Below are 23,139 nucleotides of genomic sequence, written 5' to 3'. Positions count from 1 at the left end.
TCTCTACATGAAAAATATATTAAGCAGCTACCAGTTGCTACACTGCCAGCAACTGGCAGTTGTACTGTTTTTACTGTGTTATGTTCAAGACTTACTTTCTCATTAATCTGACACAGCCTATACATTCCAAATCAAGCTGGTGCCAGTCTTGTTTTATTGTGAATGTTTGCACATATCTTCAAAGCATAAAGATTTGAAGTTAGGCTGCTTACTTTCTGTTGATATTAAAATATATTGGCAGGGGTTTGAAAGTCATGGGAATGATCTGAACAATCTGTACCAGCCTCTTTTCAGGGAAAGCAAACGTCCGCTTTCACCCACTATCTATCAGATTATAAAAGCTGGTAGAAGTTTTTAATGAGGATCAATGCTGAACTACTAATTGGTGGAATCAGGTAACTAGGGAATAATACACTTCTTAAAACCCATTTTGATTTAGTAACACTTTACAGACCATAATGTGCAAGTTTCTGTTACACAGAAATTGTAGATTTTTATTACAAATGGCATTTGTAACCATAACATGCCATGCTGTTTTCCCTCTCTGTGCTTTGGCTGTTCATTTTCAGGGCCACAGCAGTTTCAGTACCATAACCCGTGCAGCATTTGATTTATTTTCATGTACTTCCCTTTCAGTTTTTCCCCAGACTTGTTCTCTACTCAGGATCAAGAAATGTCTCAGGCTGAAAAATATTAATCTGAGTTCCAGAGAAGTCCAAAGATGAGTTTTTGTTTCAAGCTTATCTTAGTCATATGTAATAATGATTAAAATCTCCTTCAGTTCTTCATTGTTTAAAAAAAAAAAATCCTAACATTTGAATTCATGTGGTTTAACCAGGAGGTGGGAGGAGAGGAGAGCTTCAGCTTACCTCAGACAGACAACAACCGAAAGTTAAGAGTCGATGCTCCCAAAGGAAGTGTTTAAACAAGACAAGTGTTTGACAGTGTCCTGCAGAATATCATGACTGACATCACACTGATCTGTGTTCTGGACTGAGTATAAAGTAATATCCCTGAAATTTATGTGTGGTCAGTATTACACTCATGAACTGGCCCAGCATCATAGTTCAGACTCAGTATATCCCAAAGTGTTCTTTGCCAAGTGGTTGGAAAGGCTTGGCGAAATTCTTGAAAGCCTTTTAAGATAGCTTCTCTTTCTCCCCTCTCTTGCAGTGAGACACAACCTGTCTCATGGAAACTCAGCCAAACAGGCTGCCTCCCAGATCTCTCAGTCCGGTGACATGAAGCTGGAATAAGCGTGCTTTAGATAGATGGCAGTTGCACCCAAATGAGCTTATTTGTATGGCTGAGTGATATTTTTTGAGTTGAGATGAGTATATAGAAATACTCTTCAGACAGATCTTCCTGATGCCTTAAGCAACTGACGTTCCCAAATCTTGCAGTGGGACTGCAGAGTGCGAGCTGGTGGTGTGGGTGGGTAGGATGGCAAGCCTGGATGTTGGGAGGTTTCTCTCTACCAGTATAGCTAGCAATGCACTCCCAAAGCGAAGGTCACTGCCAATGAGGAAAGTTTGTTCAAGTAGGTGGGGCAGTGCAAATGACTGCTGCCTGCAGCAGCAGCAAAGCAGAAACCAGACTGTTTTGCCAAGTAGGAATCTGGTTCTCCTCCTTGGACTCCTAGTTGGAGGATTAAAGAGGGAATAGGGCCATTGTACTGCCCGTTTTTTTTAAATCCCACTGATGTCTTGTAAAAACAACCCAACAATGTAGTATTTGATAATATTATGGCCCTTTTTTCAGTATTCGTACAAAGGGAAAAATTGAAAGGTACTGCTTATTGTTGTGGCAGTCATCCATGTTAATGCACGTGAGAAGGAGTTTACAGAAAAGGGTATTGCTTAAATTCATATCCATCTTCAAAGGTGTATATCTGTGCTGTTGTAATCTTGACATGCTCTGTTGTCTTCACATGTTCTTCTGAATTCTCACCAACATCAACATTCATGTAAACATCTGAAAAAGATTATACACCTCTCTGGTTTTGATTTGTGAATCCAATATATGATTAGTAACCTCTACTGTTTATTAAGTAAACCATTCTATACCGTTTGCAGTGGGACTACAAGATCTAATGGAGCATGTGTGCTCTTGCTGTCAGAAGGGCTTTTTGTAACTTAGCAAAGTAGAAACAGAGGGAACATACATCAATACAGAGGGAAAAAAAATAAAAATGAGAGAAGCGTGCTCTGATTCAGAAATGAGGTGTCTCTCTGGAGCTGAGCTCTGTCCTCTCAGTGAAATACCTGTGACCTGCCACTCACTTTGCTGTCCCATTGAGTTTCAGAGATTACTCTAAAGAACATTTGGGGTATTCTCATTTGTCCAGTCTTTTTAAGTATGAAATTATCTGATTCTTGACTCTCCACCTGCAATCTCGGCTACCATATATATCCTATGGAGTTAGGCAGTAGAACATAGTACCTTCATTCACTGCCTCATGCCACACCAAAGGCCACTTTTTGCACTAAAAAGAAAAAAAGCTTCCTTGACCCCTATCTTACCACCTCTACCTCTGTGAAGGCAGTAGCAATCATGCAGCCACTTGGCCAGTTGAATTAGGAAGCTGGTATGGTTGAAAAATAAGTAAAAAAAAAAAAAATTTTTTCAACCAGATCATTACCCCTTTTTTTAACCCAGATTTAGATTAGCTTTTAAACAGTGAAACTGTGTCCTTAGTGTGGAAGATGTTTTCAGTATACCTTTACTAAAAATCTTTTGAATGTTACTTTTGGTGCAGAGTATTTTAGAAAAGGGTTGGTTGCAATATAAGCCTTGGCAAGATATAATTGACTGTCCTGTGCAGTGGTACATGAGGGAACTTTCTTGTAAGAATGGCTTACTAACAGTACTTCACGGTAACATTTATTGTGTTGGTTCTGACATGACTCCCTGCAGGATACAATTCCGACGTTGATGAATGTCTTGAAAGCTTTCCAGGTATCCTTTAAAGTTTTCACAGTACAAGAAGTTGAGAATTTAATGAAAATATATACTGGGAGAAAAGCAATGAGAAAAGAACCAGCTTAGAATTTCCTGTTCTGTGTTGGGCGATTGTTTTATTGATCTTCATTAGCAAGTCCATTTAGACTTTCTATGCTAACTTCATTGAACTGACCAGAAACACTACACCAGAATTTCAGATCTGCACCATCTGTTTCCTGTAGTATGGGTATGTCGAACTTCTTCTGTTCTTTTTGTAAAGCACTTTCATATTTGGAGAATATTTTTTGAAGCTACACCATCAGTATAGATCCACAGAATTCTTTCTTTTCATTTCCAGCTGCTCTATAATAAATTCCATCTGTGTTTTATCTATATTTGTATTGATTTTTCAGCTATTCCAGCTTATGTCTGTCCTCTGCCTTATTGACCCTAAAGTCAACCAAAGTTACGGGCGGACAGCCAATTTCAGATGGCATTTGGTTAGTTTACTCCCTTTTAAAGTAGTTTAGGAAATGTAACTCAAATATTTCGGTTATTTGACAAGCCTGTTTAACTTTTCCAATTTCACCCCCTTTACTCTGAATTTCCTCCTCCTTCCTTAAAGCTTTCCAGTTTTAGAGAAAGGGATTTGAATTGTACCTCGACTTCAGCTTTTCCATTGTACTTTTCTTTTTAAACTTTTGTGGGTTTTTTTGCCCAGCTATGGATTTCTTTTCCCTGATCCCAGGTTTATACATACTTTTGCTTTGTGCTACTGTGCATTTGTTTTCTAAGACACAATTATATAATCCTGGCATGCAGCCTAAACTCATAATTACTTTAAAGGGAATTTGGGTGTGCAAGGAATGCAAGATAAGGCATTTGGAAAATGGTCCAGTGGAGTAGCTTCCCCCCTGCACATCTCAAACAATTTTCATGACTCCTGGAAACTTATTTCACTTCTCAGCTAATATGTGTTCCATTAGCGTTTTTTGGCCTGAAGCCACTTGATTCCTTCAGGCTTTGTTAAGTGTGGGTTGCTTTTTCGGTTTTGTATTTTTGTTTTTCTTTTCCCAGTTTTCTGCCTGAAATGATTCAGCTTTGATTTAGTGGCTATTGTTTGTGATGTGGGGTTTTGGTGTTTAAAAAATGCTCCCAGATCAGTGAGTAGAATTGCACTTACTTGTTTCAAAAGTCCAAAGTCCTTTATTTATATGCTGTTTTATTACAGAATGTATGGGATACCATCCAGGCACTATTTGATTAAAGGAGGATAAGAAAGTACACTTTGTGAGCAGATTTATCAGACTTATTTTATTTTTTGAGAATCACATTCCAAACAATGCATGAAAGCATACTGCCACTCATACTATTCTGCCATTGATATCATTTAAAGCATGTTTTTCTCACAGCTTTCTGGGGAACTAAAAAAAATAAAAATAAAAATACCTGCATTGCCTTTTCATGTATATGTGGGGCTATTTCCTCACCTTGCTGTGTATTGTGTTCTTTTGAATGTGCACATAAGTAACAAAGCCACACAGTATTTGTTAAAAGAACAAAGCAGGAAATAATGATGCAAATAAATGAAATGTGCAGATTTTTGAAGGTGCTAAGAGTAAGTGAGCTAGTATAACTATCTAGCTGACTGGATCCAAAAAAGAATTGCATATTTTTCCCTAGGGTGGGCTGAGTGCCTTAAAGTGTAAGGCAGAGTGTTCAAGGAAAAGAAAGTAACCTATGACAGTAAAGAGATTCTGACTTCCAGGTGTGTCAAAGGATAAGGCCAGCAATAAGGTGAGGTTGTGAGTAGCAAATAGTGCAGAGGTAGATGGCCATGCTAGACTTCTCTCCTTTTTTCATGGAAAAGGTGAGACACGCTTTGGTGGTGTTTGTTTTCTGGTTTTGGAGTTGTTTAAACATGTTTCTTGATTTAGTGCAATGCTCTTAAGTACTATGACATAAAACACACTTCGTTGTGAAGAAACAAATGTGTGTTACGACCAGCTTCTGAATTAGTCACAGGTGACACCTGTAGTAGTCTGAGCAGCAGAGTATGGAGTATCAAACTGTGGAATTTCCAGCACAAAGAGTTAAAGGCCCGAGGAGTTGCTCTCCTTGGGATACGCCTTCTGGGATCCTGAGATGGGTACAGACTCCTGAGATGGGTACAAACAGTCAAATGGCCATGGCAGAGGCATCCTTTAGTAGAAATTTGTTCATGTTTGTGCATGGTTTAGCCTAAATTGATTCCAGTTGTTCCATTTTTAAAGACACTGAAATACTGCTTAAAACTGGTTCTGCAGAAATTAACTGGGGGAATTTAGCCTCATGCGTCATCAAACTATGAGATGTGTTATGTCTGGATTGCTGCTTGGTTATGTTACAGCAGCGTATTCCTCACTAATAAAGATTACATGTACTCAGTGAAGATTTAAAAAATGCTTCTTGCATTATTTTAATAAAATAAAATTCCTAATTATTATTATATCACTTTATATACCATTGTTGATGATGTTTAACCAAACAAAATATATTTCCAAAGTTATTTACATGACTGATACCATTTTTATCCGTAGAACTTTCTCAGGTGACCTTTTCCATCTAGTTTTGTAGTTATTGTGCATTCACCTTCCCCTCACACATAGATGAGATCCTCGACGTGGCTTTGTTGCTGCTTGAAACAATAGAAACCTTTTCTGGCAAACCCGAATATTGGGTCTTTCTCCCCAGAGCACCCTGGGCTTGAAACATGAGCTCTCTTTTTCTATTCTTCCTCCCAGCCGCAGTTCCATATGGCCAGGGAAGGGCTGCTGAAGTAAAACCTGCTGCCACCGTGATTTTTCTCTGAATCTTCCAGCATGCCCATCTTTAGGGGTGTCAGAGACTTGGCATCAGCTGGGAACTTTTCCCTGTGCAGCTAGAACAGTACTGGGGGCCTATAATGAAGTGACTGAGCCATCTGTAAAGTATTTGCCCAGCTACCTATAAATGAATATGGCTAAACTTTTTCCCCCATTGTTACTTATTTATTTATTAATTACTTAATTGCAGAGGGATTACTTACTTATTATTACTTAATTATTATTACTTATTATTATTACTTAATTCTGCAGAGGGTGGTTATTTTACAGCCATTGGATGACTGAAGGGACTTGAGTTGTTTTATTTTTAAAGTACGAAACATTTGCAAAATATTTCTAAAACAAAATATGTCAAGAATTTATAGGACTCGCAGTAAATATAATGAGAGGGGTCTTATGCAAAAAAAAAAAAAAATCTCATTACAGCTATAGAAAACTTAGTGGGAATGCCTTTTGTTTTTATATGTCTGTAAACATTCAGTGAGAGATGCTAACAGTTAGGTATGGTACCTTGAACAGTTAATGATAATGAACTTTATTTAGAATTTTCCACAGAAGGAAGATTGATTGAATTTAGAGACAGTGGTGTTTTCCTGGGCCCACACACTCACAGATAGCGGTCTTGACAGTATACCTATCATGTGATGAAGTATTTTCTTTAAGTGCAAGTGCTGGTTTCAGTATGTTAAACAATTTATTTTTGCAAAGTCTTCTAACATAAACATCCTATAGCAAAATCCTGTAAACATCCTACAGTAAAATCCTAAATATAAAACACTTTCAACTAACATAGTGGGTTATCTCATGGAGAATTAGATTCCACCCCATCCCCCCTTTTCCTCCTAATAAGCTTTCCTCCTAAGAAAGCATAGATTTTACAGAACAGCAGAGTGTAAAGCTGTAAAAGGAGCACAGTAGTCCTTTCAGAACAGACTCTCCATAAACTGAACAGGCCTAGCAGCAAAATAAACAGTGTTCCATTATGCAGGATACCTATAGGGAGTTCTCATTATGCCAAACACAGCAAAAGATTTACTTTGGGTTTGGCAAAGAAGTAATCCAAGAATATGTTTGGCAAGGAGTATATTGGAGGACTATCTTACTCATCCTCACCTTCACTCCCTACACCCTCCACCCCCCTTACTGAATTCCTAGGGTTCTTTTTTTCCCCCAAAATAAAAGAAGATTCTGCAACTTCTTGAAGTTTAAGGCAGCCACAATAAAATTTTGTAAGTCAGCATATGTTTGTGTATTTTAATCATAAGGTCTGTGTTTTAACAAAAGGTGTTATGTTTCTCCAAATACGAACCATACGTGTTAGACAGTACTGTAGCAAAAGCCATGCTGCAAGTATATTATGTTTTTAGTTTAATCAAAATAATAGAATTTTGAGGGAAAATATACAATTGTCAGTCAATCTTTACTGGCACCCACCCCATTGCTGGAAAAAAAAAAAAAAAAAGAGGCCAGACGTTCTTAAAAGTTCATTTTAGTGAGTAAGTATCGGTTTACTGATAGCAATCTTTTTTCCAGCCAGAAACGTATACACATATTGTTGTTATGATATGGAAAAATCTTCATTTGCTATGGGTTTGGGGGCTATTTGGGGGAGTGGAATGGGGAGGCATTGTTTTGTTCTGTGTTTTTTCCCCCTTTTGATCATGCTATATGTAGCAAGCGACTCTGAAGTGCTTTTAAAATAACTCTTCTGGATGAGTGCATTTGTTGGGCTAGAAGGTAAACTCATTTTAAGAAATTTAAAAGACTTTCCAGTTATCTTTCCTAATTGGAATAGACAACAGTGTTGATATCAGTCAAATTAGTGAATATGCCAAATGATCAGTCACCAACATAGTTAGCAAAGCAATGAATTAAACCTGCCTAAGAACCGCCATCTGCTGCTGTTGCACTTCCTCTCACGACGCATGCTTGGAGAAGTCCATGAAACTTTTGGCATCCCGTAGATTGGTGCCCAGACACCAGCCTGCAGCACTGTTCCCTTGGCATATTCTCTCAAAGGTACTTTTGCTGTTAAAAGTTCTGGTTAAGATGCAGCATCCCTGACCATGAAGGCCCATTCCTCAACCAACGCTTCACTTAACAGTCCCTGTGATGCTTCTGTAATTCAAAGGGTAGGGTGCGTGGTGCTGTGTTCTGTCAGGACAGGCCTTCTGGTGGCCTAGGTGAAACCATAAAAGGGAAAGCAGCAAAGGTCGATAGCACCTACATATCATCAGTTGGTAGATGTTATCTGTTGACTCCACCCATGTACTTTAAGTCCGCTATTTTTTTAAAGCCTAACTACTAATTCAGTTAGGACCTTAAAAACAGATACAGCTATGTGAAACAAAATGCTGTTCATAAAAATTTGTATAAAATAGTGGGGAAAAAAGTGATTTTGGAGGATTTCCATGGTTCTCTTCAACCATCAAAACTGCATACTTTTTAAGTTGCTGTAATTAATGAAAATCTATATTGTTACATAGAATTTCAGTGCTTTTAAGAAAGTCCATATATCTGCTGCTTCACAGACTTTGCAGAATATTTTACCACTGACCACTCCGTGATAGTCATTAAAATTCATTTTTAAAGAGACTTCCAATTTTGTTTTTACTTAATCTTCATTTTTAATGATCAGAAAACATTTTTAAGAGAAAAATAATTAACTGGAGGATATTTCAGAATCTTCGGGCTTTCTGTGGTATTCCTGTCCTACAACAGAAGTGTGGACATTTTATTACATGTTTGAAGTGAGCTAAAAGTGAAAAACACTGTCGTCATTAACAGAATTCCATAGGGAGAGGGAAAATGTTTTAAACAGAATTCAAGATGAAACAGTAGAGGTTTTGTTGTAAGGTATGTGTTTTGTTTTGTTTTGTTTTCACCTGTCCCTGTCCAGGTATTACAGCATTTGCTGGAAATTAGATAGCCAGCCAAAATGTAGGGATAGCTGTGAAGTGATTTAGAGTAAGAAGTCATATATATTTTAAGAATGCATCAAAACTTGACTTGCAGTCTTGTATTATACTTCAGAGATTTTCAGGGGAAAAAAAAAAGTCCCAATAATCCTGCATGAATGAAACATGTATCATTTTAATATTCAGGCTTACTGCAGTATAATCAAATTTGTCTTAACAGTACTTTCTTTCTCTCTGGAAATGCACTTTTATGGTTCCTTATTCCTTTATGGCTTATTTTCATCTCAGCTGAATAGCTGATATATACAAAACTTGATAGTTCTCAAAAATACTGGTAAGAAGCCAAAATCAGATGTTTGGTTCAAACTCAAAGGATTTTTGTGGAAGTTTAGCTTGTAAGAATGGATGAAAAATTGAAGTTAAATACAAATTTGGACAAGTTTATTCATTGTTTTTTATCCATACATGTAATTAAAAAATAAAATAAAAAATTGTGAAGTCAAGTACACGAGGTTAATTTATAATCTCCTATGATGCCCTTTAATCTCTACTCTCACTTTCACAAAGAATCTCATCCAGTTGCCCTGTCACCCCGTGAGCAAATGTTGGGAACACAGGCAAGCTGAACTCTTTGCTTTCAGTTCTCATGCCTCGTATCTGTGATTCAGAAAGTTTTCTGTGACAGTCCTGCTACACCAGCCCAGAGATCTATCACAGCCCGTTCCCCGTGTAAGAACCATGGATTTCTGCCCTACTGATAAAAATCTGGCTAATAAGTTCTAGTATCGTACTGAGCATGTGTAAAGTTGAATTTTTGTTCGGAAGGGTTTTTTTGGGTTTATTTTTAAATAAAAGAGCTCATGAACTGGCCAAATATAGGCATGGTTCAGTGCAGAGAAAAAGAGACATTTCTGGCACTAGCAAAATCCTCTGCCACATAAATTCATTCTCTAGAGAAGTGTTCACATGCTGGAACATCCTTAAGATGTAAGAAGCACGTTTTCTTTTTATTAATTTCACCTTCAAAATTTTAATCTCAAAGCCACCTAAAACTTATTTGGCCAAACGGCTGGTATAGAAAGGAAGCACAAGTAGAAGATTTTGCAAAGCTGTAAGCTGGTCGTTGCCGTTCCTTTTAGCAATGTGCCGTGGACATCTTTAATGAAAGATGATGCTGCGTTTTGAAGCAGCATATTGCTACTCATCAACAAAGTGTCTAAATGCTTTGTTTTCTCCTGTAACGATGGAAAATGTCCTTATGGGTTTCACACCAACACCTTTGGCATAGGTGAGGGACGTGCTGGCTGTCTGTTGGACTCCCATATGGAGAGAGGACTTGCTGATCAAAGAAGCTGTAGTCTGTAAACAAAGTACCATACAATGGTGAAAGAGTTCTCTGAAAAGCATTTTGATGCAGTATACAGTGCTGGAATGGTTCATGATCTGCTAAGTAAGGAGAAGCGCCAGTCAACATCTTTTCTGTATATTTTAGAACAATTGCATTCCTTTTTCTAAGCCAAAACACAGCCATCACCATTATATAAATGTACGTCTTTCTTGAGAAGTCTGGTTCTCTTCCCTCATTTCCTGTAGCATGTTAGCTGCAGATTATTTCAGACTGTTTTCTTTTAAGCTCCCAGAAAATGTAAATAGAGCATAAAAATCTTGTCTACAAGTCTTCACACTAAGTCATTCTGAACTCCCAATAGGAGTACATTAACTATAAGATCAGCTATTGCAAATTAGTGTTGAAGTAAGTCCTTTTGTCCTTTTATTTATATATGTATGCTGTACTGTAATATCTAAGGAGAAGAAACTTGGTTTCTAAGGGACAAAATTAATGTGCTTTGTCAGTCCTGGACTTTGCAATGGAAGCCTTTTTTTTGTATACATTATAGTGGAGTTTGCTTGCTCAAATGTTCTGTTCTTATTCTGAGCACCCAGTAAGTATGAGTCTTACATAGGAAGATCACACTTGTACAGTGGACTGCGAGAGCTAGCATAAAAATGTTTCTGCATCACTAAGTTAATTTTATTACAGCACTGTCTGATCCATGGATCTTCTGTTTCGCTCAACAGCCTGAGATAAATACTGTGAGCACTATGGAATAGCATTGTCAAGCTTTTTTCATAGCCAGCTTCAGTTTGTCATTTCTTAGCTTCATCCTGCCACTCCTCACTTTAATCTGTGCTTATTTATGGTTTACCACTTACAACTATCACTAGTTATCACTTGACAAAGTTGTGCAGCATATTATTTCTCTCTGGAAAGTGGTCGTCTACTTGCAATTAACTGTAATTTCTGCTACCATGCAGTGCATTTCCTCCATTTCAATAATAATATATTGGAAGATGTTTTCCAGATCTCAGTACAATTCAATGGGGCATGTCAACTATGCATATGGAGAATAGTGCTTCCTATTCCCATGAATGTGTGCCCAACTCTCTATTACATGAGCATTGTCCTTGGCTGCTGCTGTAATGTAAGTCAAATGTATGACTTTTTCCCACTCATAACTGCATTATATTTCAGAGTAGCTTTTATCCAGGTTTCCCCCAGGATATGTTTTAGTACTTCTGCAATGAAGGCTCTGGCAATACTATTTTGATATGAAAGCACATGGTTTTCATTCAGATGCCTAATGTTAATGTTGCTCACATGGATTTGGAATCAGAAAAGCATGTTTTAAGATTAAATGAGAATTCATTTCAAGTAATAAATTGATCTGTGGTACTGAAATATTATTGACCAAAGTCTTGATGTTAAGGGAATGTTTTTTGGTTTCAGTAAGGAAAAAAAAAAAAAAAAAAAAAAAAAGATATTTCCTTTAGAGTCCCACTTACATATTTAGATGACAAAACTCTATGATACTCAAAAAAAAATATGTATTTTAAAAAATGTTATGGTTATGGCATCATGAAAAACTTTTCTACATAGTCATGTGTAAATATTTAATGCTATGCTGTGAGTTCAGGCATGTAGTGCATGATGCAGACATTTTTTTTACTATCAAGTGTTTTGCTTATGGCGAAAATGTTGAGATGAAAATGTTTGGCCCCATCTTTCTTGTGATTCCATGAAAATATCTTAATGATTAGCTGAACTGCATAGATTAATCTTAAAATGGGAAATACTTTTCTTGGTCTGCATTTACATGGCTGCCTACGGATACCTATACACTTGCATCTATCTTTCTGTCAAAGTCCTTGGAGAAGCTTGTGGAAAGGAACAGTTAGCAAGCAGTCCTTGATTACATTGTCTTGGTTTCAATGTGAACATGTGTTTCTTTCCTGAGTATCTAAAAATCTCTAGAAAAGGAAAAATGTGTTAAAACTACAGACTATATACATGGGCCAACAACTTGGGAAGAGACTTTTTAGCTAATACACTGAAGGTGGTGAATATAGCCCCGGTTTTAAAAAGTGTTCAGGGACTTCCAGGGGACTCTTGACTGATGACCAAGTATCCGAAACAGTAGATAATACAGAAATAATGGTATGATCTAAAATAAATTAAAATGTGACAAAAATGGGGGAAATCAAAATAAAACAGAGGTAACACCTCACAATCTCTCAAACTATATGAAGGAATCAACAAGAACCATGAGGATAAGTGAAATCTAGTTGATACAGTCCACTAGATTTCCAAAGACTTTCAACCCATTCCATTTTGAAAAGCTTCTGAAGAATCTAAGCCACCAAAGAAGGAAAGCTTGACAAAACACACCTTCTTGCACCAATAAAAATAAGTGTTTGAAAGAAAGAAACCAAAAATAGAAGTAACTTGTCAATTCTCAAAAGACCAGTAAGAAGCCAGTTGAATTTCACATAGAACTGTGCTGAATCTGGTACCGCTCATCATGTGTTCCTCTACACATCCTGAATATAGCAAGATGTTAAGTCTGAAAAATATGATTATATGTCGATTATGCTTTACAATATTACCATTTTTTTAAATATTTATATTATAGTTCCCTTCTTATTTTTTTCCAGGTTGAATACTAACATAGAAAGTTAGTTTTACTGACAAAACAGTGATTTTTTTATTTATCGTTTCCACAATTGCTTTAATAACATCATGTGTTCGGTGTTCCCAGTAGCAGGTTGAACCAGTTGTAGCTGGTACTCCGCATTTGATTGAAGGCTGAGCTCCAGTACCTAGCAACCTCATGTTCAGATGATAAAACTATTCAGGCCCAGCAAGTTAACAATGTGATCTCTGGCATGTATCTATTCCATGGTTCCTAAAGAGCCTTAATTTTTTTTAACTGCATAAAACTGCCATAGCTTTTATGTCAGGCTGGCCTGTCAGAGCACACCCCAGCTGAGGCGCAGGTGGGCCAGCGATACAGTTCAGTTTTCCAAGGGCAGCATTCCAAGCCCTCGGGGAAGCTGTTGCCACATCTCAGTCTAGCTGCACCTGGTGATTTACTGTGTGCAGCGGAGTAGTTTACAAGAGTGGGTTCACTGGGGGGAGAAGGAAAGACTAGGTTGTGCGTGCACAAATTGGCAGCTACCAGGATGAGAAGATGGCATGGGGGAACACATGCGCTCTACTGGCTGGAACATTGCCACTGAGGCAAATCACAGTAATCTAACTACACAGAGTATTTAGAGAGAAAACCTGTACCTTGAAACCTGTTTGATGATGAGATTGAGAGGGGTCTGGAATTGTCGCTGAAAATAACTTGAGTAACTCCTAGACAGCTGGGAGATCATCCTTTTCATCTTCAAGAGCAGAGGCCTAAGCTTTTGTATGCATTTATTGTAGTTCCTATATCACTTTCTCAAGGGCATCACTAGTTCCTCATTCAGCATAGACATAATTTTGTTGTTTGCACAAGTGAAATGTATCATGAGCAAAAGAACAAACATAGAACAGCACCTCAGAGGTCAGAGGATGTGTCCTTCTGCCCTGACCATATCCATTCTGGTGTCATTTGTTCCGTTCACAAGAACTGATGTCAGATGACAGGGAGTGGACAATAAATTGTTTGCAGAATCAGCAGCGAGTTATTTGTCAGCAGCCTGAACACCTGCTGGAAATGATGGAGTTGGTCGGAAATAAACCAGTGCTACTGTAGCCTTCAGGAACAGAGGGGACGAGTTTAGGAGACATTCCATTTTGGTTGGTTGTTTGACAATTGTATGTCCTTATGACTTTTGCTTAACTTATTATTTTTATTATAATTATTATTGATATTACATTTTTATTTTATTTTAATGCTAGCATTTTTTGTCATTTATGAATGTTTAAACTAAATTCATCTAGAAACAACTTGAAACTAGGAGATTTGGCTGGATAGTTCTGTTAAGTTGTTCCTTTTCTTTGTAGGCTCTATATTTATTTTTCTTTAAGGTGGTGCTTTGTTGTTGTTTTTGAGCTGAATTCATGGCAGTTTATGTAATGTAAATATGATATGGTCAATATATTTCGTATTCTGCTATTCTTATGAAGCTGCTTCCTTAAATTTTTCTAGCTTGAGAGTTTCTCACAAGCAAACAAGCTTGTCCAGGCCTTTATTTAGGGCAAGAATGCAATATAAAAATACCAGAGTCGGTTTTCTGTGGAGCGGAAAACATAACTAGCTCAATGTGTTGGGTGCAGCTGAAGGAGTGTTACAGGAAAGTGGTTATAATTGTACCTTTGTACTCTCCCTAATTATTTTTTCAGGCACTTGTGCCCAGGAGCAGTCACTGTTGCCCTGTACATCAGTGACTTAATGCAGTCTCTCTCTGATCCTGTCTGCTCCTTGTTTTCTGCTTCACCCAAACATCCATGGGAGCCTGCAATAGTGCAAGAACAGTCAGCATTGCTTAAGGATGTCTTTTCCCATCTTAATACTGAGGAATCTCACTGAGAAGTATGGGCACGCTTCCAGACTCTCAAACAGAATTGGGAAGTCAGAAGTTTAGCTGCTACTTCTTTAATTTGTTGCAAAATACTGTTTCTTGTCATGCTGCCTGAGAGAGGGCTCACAAGACTTTTACTAATTTTGAATCATTACTGGTGGAGGGTATTCCTTTTAAGGAGTCACAGCTCAGTAATTTGCTGGGGCAGAAATATCTCTGCATATTCATTTTATTTCAGTTGTCACTGTAGACATATTCAGTAAATGTTCTCCTGAAACGTTATCATTTTCATGTTTCCATGTAAAGAAAGTAAGCACTTCATGGGGGATTCCTTGGTATTTATTTCTTTAAAAAAAAGACTATCACAGAAATGTCCACGATATCCTACTTGAACAAGATTAAATCTAGATGATGTGAATAAAACGCACAGTGAATAGTATGGCACTTTTAAAGTGTATGAGTCTGTGATTCCTTGCTTGCAGTTGGCCTGGTGTGCACATGGACAGCGGGACTGTAAATTCCTTCTGGTGAACCTGATGTGCTGCTAGGTGCCAAGCAGTGGAAATGTAGTGAGTTTACACGTACTCCCAGCAGATAAGCTGTTCTTTATAATACAGCTAAACAGAGCTTAGGTGTATTCTGAGAGGAGATCTAGTCCTGTTTGCTTTCTTCAGGTGATGCAACAAAAACAGAACGAAAAGCAGGCAGCGCTGTTCGGGGATCCCCCCCTCTCCGCAGCAAGCAGCAGGGAACGGCGTGCTGGAGCCTGTCCCGGGGCACAGGGAGAAGCACGACGACTTCTCGCTCCCATCTCGCCGCCGGGGGCTGGGGCAGCTCCCGGAGCACCCCGGGGCTCGCTGAGAACCGTAGCGGGGGCCCCGGGGGCGGCCCTGAGGGCCCGGCCCGGCGGGGCAGCGGCGCCTTACATGGGCATGGCGGCGGCCAACGCGGCCCGGGCGGGGAGGCGGCTGGAGCCGGGCCGCGGCCCAGCCGGGGGCGGCGCGGCCCGGGGGGGGGCTGAGGCGGACAAAGAGCGGTCCCCGGCGCCAAATATGGCAGCGGGAGCCGGAGGGTTTCACAATAGCAGCGGGAGGGAGGCGGGCTGGGAGCTGCGGGAGCCGATCCGGAGCCAAGGGGTAAGCGCGGGGGAGCGAGGCTCGAGGCTCCTGTCATCCCCTGCCAGCAAAGCTGAGGGGCTCGGGCGGTGTGGGACTTGTGCGCTCGTCTTTCTGAAAGAGCTTTATAGAGTGCTGTTTGTGGAGGAGGGCTCTTCGGCAGCCCCCTCGTGCAGCAGCCTGGAGATAAGTGAGTCCTCTGCCGGAGTTAGGAAAAAAAAAAAAAAAAAAAAAAACAAAAAAACTTGTGGTGAGTTTTTGTCTAGCACAGTGTTGAACACTTACAGATTCATCTGGAAAGGTACCTGTGCATCCCTGAGACACTGACAGGTTTCGTAGTTGAGATCAGTAGTAAGAAAAAGAAAAGGTAGAAAATCAGAACACACACACACACACACAGACACACACACACACACACACACAGACAGACACACACACACACACACACACACACAGACACACACACACACACACACACACACACACACACACACACACAAAAAATCTAGACAGTTCTGACAGAAAATACTTTCATAGCAAAATGACCGGATGGAAAACGTTCTGGAATGTCAGAAATGCAAGCAGGCTACCATTTTGTGCATAGGTATGGAATCCACACCCTGTGATCCTAATCCCCTCTGTTTTGGGACTTTTTTTTTTTTTTTTCTCCTACTTATATGGGCTGAATTTAAAAGGCCTTAGTCCCAGAAGGAAAAAAAGACAGCACGCCATTTCACTTCAGACTTACTAAGGGCAGGAAGAATGAACACAACAGAAGCATTCAGTAGATGAAGGTGCAGCTGTGATCTCGGCTGGCTGTGTGAAAGCTACAGCAGAGGAAACTAAATAGCTGTGGGCACAGACCTGAGCTGTACTGTTTAACATGCTGGCCCGCTTTGCTCTGTTTTCAAAATGTTTGCAGTAGAATTTCTTAAATTCACAGCCTCTACAGCAAACAATTGTAGCGCTATGAGCATGACACCCTGATGAAAGGAGGTAAATTATGCCTAGATCTTGAAATTGTGACTAGATCAGCTCCTAAACTGCTACTGAAAAGTGTTTTAAATATTGTGGGTGAAGCCTGACTCTGAAGAAACAGCTTTTTTATCTTTCCTGACAGGCCTCCCAATTACAGCAGCTGTAAGTTACTGCAGTGTGACTAATGGAAAGATACAACACTCAATATTACCATATCAGGACCATTAAAGAAGAGAATGTGGTGCTGAGGTCTGAGTTGGGAACTGGGAATTAGACGTCCGGGTGACGTTCAGGTCTCTTTAAGCACCTGTGACCTTCTATAAGCTTGTAAGTGTCCTAATCTTCAGATCTTACTGTCTGAAGTGTAGGTAGACCAGTCAGAGATCCACAGTGGTGCTTGCAAATATGACATTAGTATCCCAGATGAAGTGTGTTATGCCAAATTTACTAAGAACTAAAGAAGAAATCATAAAGGCAATACTAAAGAAACCAGAGGGTAAGCCTGAGGCAAGGTTATTTAGTTTTTGATCCCAATATGCTGATTGAAACAGAAGAATATATTACAATTTTCTTCATGAATTAAAAATAGAGAATCTGAAAAGCATAGCAGAGTGAGGGAGGATTAAAGTACAAGCAAAAGCTGCAAGTTGGGAGCAAACACTGAGCAGAATCAGCTGCATAGCTTGGGAGAGAAAAGAAACCGGACAGAACCTTACCAAGTGGTTCTCCTTTGCAGGGTTAGTGAAGCTGGCACCTTAACACAGACACAGATCCTTGTGAGTTTGAGGAGTGAGTTGTTTTCCAGCTTGTATTTTGTTATCAGTAGTTATTTCCAGAGTTCATCAGCGTGCTCTACCCATAGTTGTGTAGGCCAGGAAACTCTTCAGGATTACTCACGGTCAAAGAAGACTGAAAGCTGGGGTACCTCAAGTGTCTCGGTACCTGAAGGAAGCCATTGGGATGCTTGGCTTCTCTATGCACGTGTTCAGTCATCACTGCTCTGGGTCCTTGCTAGCTAGCACCTGTGTAGTAGACCCAGCATTTTCTTCATGCTGTCATTGGGGTTGCACAGTAAGTCTAATCAATATCATCTAAACAATTCTTTGCCCTGAAGGCCTTCGCTGATTTAGTCCAAAAGATGAAGTAATCCATATTATAACAAAGAAGCCTTATGCATGAGTCAATTCATCACCATGTATCTATGCATGTGTGTATGTTTATGTCCATCAGAGTGATAACTGCCTTCTTGTGAAAAGTGTCTCTGCAACAGAAATGTTTAATTTTTGTTTTCCTCTAAGTATATTTAGAAGTTGAGGAAAAGGCCCTCTCTAGTTTTGGTTGAATCATGTTTTATTAGATCCAAGACTGCAGTATTACTTACTTTTGAAAGTAGGCTCTGGCTATAGTCTCCTTTCTGTAAAACACAACTTTGATGGCATGTATCTGCAGAGTTGAAAATGATGGAAAATGTTTGCTCAGGTAATCTTTCTTCTAACACACAGTTATGTTTTGTTTTCTAGCAGTGCTAAGAAAAACAAAAGCTGCAAACAACTTGGTGTTTCTAGTTCAGGCACTGCAAATTTCAGCAACAGGAAATAGCACCAAGCAAAGCACTTCGGTTACCACCTCAGTGTCTGCCAACGCCAGAAAGGTTAGCAAGTCCAGGATGTTTGTAATGTAGGATTGAGGAGACTTTTGAAATAGTGCTAAATAGTTTGGACTGGTACATGTAATAAATTGCCATTTCAGAGGTATAGTTGGTTCTTTTTGTATTTAGGAAAGCATAACTTTGCATTCTGGTCTTCTAAAGATATCACAAAATCTTATGCATTCAGGGAAAAAAAAAAAAAAAAGTGTCCTGCTCATGTTTTAGTAGTCCCCGTGCAAAGTTTTTAAATGTTGTCAAGGACAGTATGGGAGGAAATGTAATTTTATTGGGAAGTTTTGTGGTTTGTTTTTGTTTGGTTGTTTTTTAATAAAAGGTTGAAAATTCACAACAGTTGGCATGTCAGGGCTTATTTTGCATGGCTAGTGTAAATGGGATGCAGTTCCTTTATGTAAGAAAAACAAGGAGATTGCTGAATTGGCTACATAAATCACTGAAATCAGTCAGCTGCATATGAATCAGTTGAATGCTTGTGAACTCTTCCACTTCCCTCTTCTAGTCCTTCAGAGTCTGTTACTGCCATTTTCATTTGAGCTTAACGACATCTGAACTGTAATATGATGCAAAACTCCACTGTGGCTAGCTGAATACTCCTTGGGTTGATTTACAGGCATGTCTATATTCTTGAATTAATTTCCACTTTTTAAGACTGAAGGAATCTTGTGCCATGCATCTCCCCCATGTAGAAAATACCATTTGAATCTCACTCATAATTTCTTCCTACACCTCCGAATTGTTGTTATATTTTGTTTTCTTTTTGAAAACATCCTGTCTTGATTTAAAATATCTGAGATCTGTTCTTAACTGGCCTGATTAGAAAGTGCACTCTCCAGGGTAGCTTTTAACACGTCTTTATTAAACAGCTAAGATGTTAAAATGTTTGCATGTCACCATGAAGAAAGAACAAGTAGGCAAACAGAAAAAAAAATAATTAAATTATGTAATTATTTGTAGTGTAGTGTCCTGGAAACTAGCTGTTGTGAATGGCAGTGTATATACATGGTTTAAAAATGTACTTCTTTCACTGAAGATAAAGGACAAGCAAAAAGATTACATTTAAATACCATGTATTATTCTGTAGTATTCTTCTCTTGAGAAGTCCACTGAAATGTTTTATCTTCATTTGTCTTCTCTCAGATTGCTGGATGTAATTACTTTGTGTAAGGCTTTTTTTTTTTTTTTTTCCTGAAGTCATCCTTTCTAGTTTTCATGCTTTAAGCAACACTATTTCCATTTGGTCTAAAAGGGGGTATAAAAACTGTCTCCCCACTTAATGTTTTTCTCAACCTATTTCAAAAAGAAAAATAAGTTCAGCAAAAAGAAAAAGTGATTTAACTCAGAATGAGCTTGAGTTTCCCGTGCAGAAAACACTATATCTACGTGAAAAATAGTTGTTTAAATAACTTGGCTTTCCTGCAGATCAAACTTCAATAGTACTTAATATAGATCATTACACAGTAAGTACTCAACCAGCAATGTCATAACTTCATGTGAAATTGAGTCAGTTATAACAATCTGCTTTTTCATGGAATTGTGTAAACTGACATCTTTATTTTGTGAGGATCCTCAAGGTTTGAATCAATGTTGAAAAAAAATAAATAAATAAAAAAACCTTCGGTCAGTTTGGGGTTTACCTGTTTTCCCTGTTTTACTAATGGCATTTACCATTACCTCCATTCGTTCATAGAAATTAGTTATCGTTTCTTTTGATTTTACTGCATTTTTTTCAAAAATTGTTTTTTTTAATGTTTCATTTAAATATCAGGACTTCATTAGAGTTGTATGCAATCATCTTTCATGTGTAAATTAATTCCCTCATTTTAGTTTGCAAGACATTCTCTACAGATTTTGGAAACTTAAACTAGAAGCAAATGTTCATGGAAGTGGAATGATAGGCAAAGTTGTTTACAAGAAGGAATCACAGATCATATTAAGTTTTAAGTTAAGCATATGTTTTTGTTTCCTTTCTCTTTGGATCTTTATCTCCCATTGTGCCTCATACTTGGTTCCCAGAAAGTTGAGCTTCATTCGTACTTTCCATGCCCAGTTATGCTTGTGGAGTCACAGCAGAGCAAGTGTCTCAAGCTAAGCTGATGTGCACAAGCTGTCTTTTTGCTTTCATCTTCCAGCCCCATGAAGTGATCATGAGCATATATGCATAGACATAGAATTCTTTTCCCAAATTCTTGCAACAGATGTGCAAAATATGTGCAACGTAAGAGCTCTGACAGAAGAAAGAATATTGGAGAGCTCAGTTATTTTAATATCAACTCAGTTATAAGCAAATACAAAGGAGAAGGGGCAGTAAAGAGATATGAAGTCCAGTTACTCTTTTTCTATGCTATGCTTTTCCTACGGTATGTCAGTCAGTTCTTTGTTATGTGTGTTAGATTATCTACAGCCATGATTGGCTGAATTGTGTTCTGCTTGCTAGATAAAATGCTTTCTGTAGGCAGTATGCTTACCCCAAATCATATAAAGACCTGTCTAGTGATGAGTGATACTCTTTTTACCTTTATGCTATCTTAAAACTATATGTATGAGTTACCATGCTTCTTCCCCTAACCAGAACTAGAAACAGAGTACTAGCGCAGTGCCAGTTTTGTCACTGCCAGGATCTGGCCTGTCACCTTTTGCTCTAGCAGCTGCAAGATGCTTTATTCACCCTCCCCTTTTCCTAGTTAGCAGCATTCCTCTGCTGCATGCTAGAGTGGTCAAGTGAGGTGCAGTGAGTTGTGAGCCCTAAAGAGTTGTGGGTAAAGGGGTTTCAGCAAGCAAGAGCAGTTTCGGTGCCACCTTCTGCATCATCCACCATAGAGTGAAATGTCTTGGGTGTCAGTCTTGCTTATCTTGTGGGTTTGTTCCAGAAGGAGAACAATAGTTATGATGATGCTCTCGTGTAAATCCAACAGGTTCTGGGCATCTGGAGTTGGACTACGATACACACTGTTTGGAAAGTGGAGCTGAAAAAAGAGGAGCACCCTTGCTTTCAACTGCCCTAAGTCTTTTAAGCATTGTCCAAGGTCTTTAATACGTTCCTGTTTGTACACTTTTTTTGCTGTCCATATTGGGGAAAATTCAGGTGATATCACCGATCACCTCTGTGGATTAAGAGTGGATTTGAGGATATAAGTTTTTTAGATCTATCTTTGAGCTTGTCTGTTTTGCTTCACGTACATCTTCAAGTAGATCTTGCTGATGATTTGTTGTGTTCTTTGCTCCCTTATAAAACTGGTGTTGCCATGTAATCAGAAAGCAGTGGATCCTGCCCAAGTGGATTCTAATGGGAAGGGTGTGAACCAGCAAGAGAAATCTGTTCTTTGGTCTTCATATGCTTGTAGGGGGGGGGAAACGCACCGAGGTATCTGTCTCCAAAAGACGCGTTTAGTGGAGCACACAGTAGTAATCAATGTGTTTAAAGTCTGTGTTTGGCACTAGGGGTGGATTTGTGTAATTAGACTGTGAAGTGCCATGCTTTTGTAGCACATAGTGAATGCCTTCGGAGCTCTGGTGCTGCTCCCTGACTGGCAAGGAGGCTCGGGGGCTGCTTGCAAAGTAGGTGTCTGAGGGTGATACGGCTTTTCTGAGGAAAAAAGTTTTGAATTCAGCTTAACCTGAAAGCCCCGGGCCTTGAGGAGGGGTGGTGTGAGCATTATTGTGCCGGAGCAGCAAGCATTAAAAACCTTTAAGGCCAATTTGAGCCCCAGCTGCCCACCGGGCCGTGCCGGCACCCCCTTCCCTCACGGCGCCACAGGCGAGGCGGGAACCGCGGGAGCTTCCCCTGCGCCCCGAAGCCGGAGCCCTGAGGCGAGCCCCGGGCCCGCTGGGGGACAAGGGGCCGGAAAGCCCCGAGGCGGGGGGGCTCTGCCGGCCGCAGGGGCAGGGCTGGGGCTGGGGCTGCCGCCGGCGGCCGGGTCCCGCCTCCCTCCCGCCCCGGGACTCTTAACGTGAAGCGGCCGCCGCGGAGCTGGGGCCGAGGCTCCGCTCGGCGCCGGGCCCGCCCTATTTAGCGCCCCTACCTGCCCGCTGCCCGCCCAGCCGCGCCGAGCCCCGCCGAGCCGAGCCCAGCCGAGCCGAGCCCAGCCGCGCCGGGCCGGGCCGGGCCATGCCAGGCGAGCCCCGGGCGCCCCGAGGTAAGGACGGGACGGGATGGGACGGGACGGGACGGGGCGGGAGGCGTCGCCGCGGCTGCCCGGAGCCGCCGAGCCGGGCTTTGTGTGGCGGCGCTGGGCAGCGCGGAGCCACCTCGGGTGCCAGCCCCTGAGGGAGCCGCGGGGAGCTCCGGCAGCAGCCCCGGTGCTGCCCCCAGCCCGGATTTCGCCCAAAGCCAAGGAAACGCTGAGGGGGCTCCCTGCGGCGCTCACGGGGAGAGAGAGGCGTGTTGGTGACCCGGGACGGGCTGTGGGCAGATGGTTGTAGCTGGGCGCGGGGAGGGACCCGGCGTCACCTGGTGACTGAGGGGCTTAGAGCTGGAACTGCAGAGCACATCTTGTGGTGTTTGTTTTTTTTTCTTTTCCAAGTCCATACCAGACAGTTGTTTAAATTTTAGTAGCGAAGACCGAAAAAAAAAAAAAAAAAAGGCGAAAGTTTCCTGGCAGCAGGCGCATAATTAGAAAGAAGGCTGGGAAAAGTAAGACTGGCCTTCCTTATAATGATGTGTTTACAGAAACTTGGAAAGCAGAGATATGCGTTGGCTATCAAGGAGAAACCAACGTCTGCTGCTGGAACATTTGGATCAGCCTTATATGAAGGAATATGGCACTGCAGAGCATACAGCTAAAAATAGGAGCGGACGCATCCTA

General features: G+C 40.3%; 1 protein-coding gene across 6 annotated transcripts in view; it reads left to right on the top strand.

Moving 5' to 3' along the window:
- The window catches only part of PALLD (palladin, cytoskeletal associated protein), a 192,617-nt gene that overhangs the window by 102,193 nt on the left and 67,285 nt on the right, over nucleotides 1–23,139 (top strand). The window contains exon 1 of one of the 6 annotated variants that reach the window (XM_084286648.1): nucleotides 22,387–22,470. The exons of 4 other annotated variants lie outside the window; for them this stretch is intronic. The gene's annotated coding sequence lies outside the window, so the exon portion shown is untranslated. Of the gene's footprint in view, nucleotides 1–22,386; nucleotides 22,471–23,139 lie in introns of those variants that run through there. One more of the 6 variants, XM_084286649.1, reaches the window with a different exon arrangement.

Source organism: Netta rufina, assembly GCF_964035555.1.
Source record: "Netta rufina genome assembly, chromosome: 4".
NCBI lineage: Eukaryota > Metazoa > Chordata > Aves > Anseriformes > Anatidae > Netta > Netta rufina.
The sequence above is the reverse complement of the archived record's forward strand: the minus strand, read 5'-3'. Positions and strand labels throughout refer to the sequence as shown.